This window comes from Penaeus monodon, chromosome 19 (genome assembly GCF_015228065.2).
Source record: "Penaeus monodon isolate SGIC_2016 chromosome 19, NSTDA_Pmon_1, whole genome shotgun sequence".
NCBI lineage: Eukaryota > Metazoa > Arthropoda > Malacostraca > Decapoda > Penaeidae > Penaeus > Penaeus monodon.
This window is the reverse complement of record NC_051404.1, coordinates 901,003-901,283: the sequence shown is the minus strand read 5'-3', so window position 1 is coordinate 901,283 and position 281 is coordinate 901,003.

The following is a 281-nucleotide window of genomic DNA, read 5'->3' as shown; positions in this document are numbered from 1 at the left end:
ACTTCGTCTTCATCTGTATTTTTCTTGAACTTTTCATTTGCTTCATTCCTGAAACTCGGAAACCAATAACAAATCCCGTGCAACATAATCTTTAATTGTTTCATTTCGTGTTTTGGCACAAAGGGCAAAGTGAGATGTAAAAGTCCTGCAGTGTGTGCAGCAATATGCACTGACTGCAATGAGTGAGATGTCTTGACGTTTACTTTACTTGATGTCAGTTAAGTGATATTACAGTAAGTAAATATAATTGCATTTCTGTAAGTAATTGATATAATTAATGA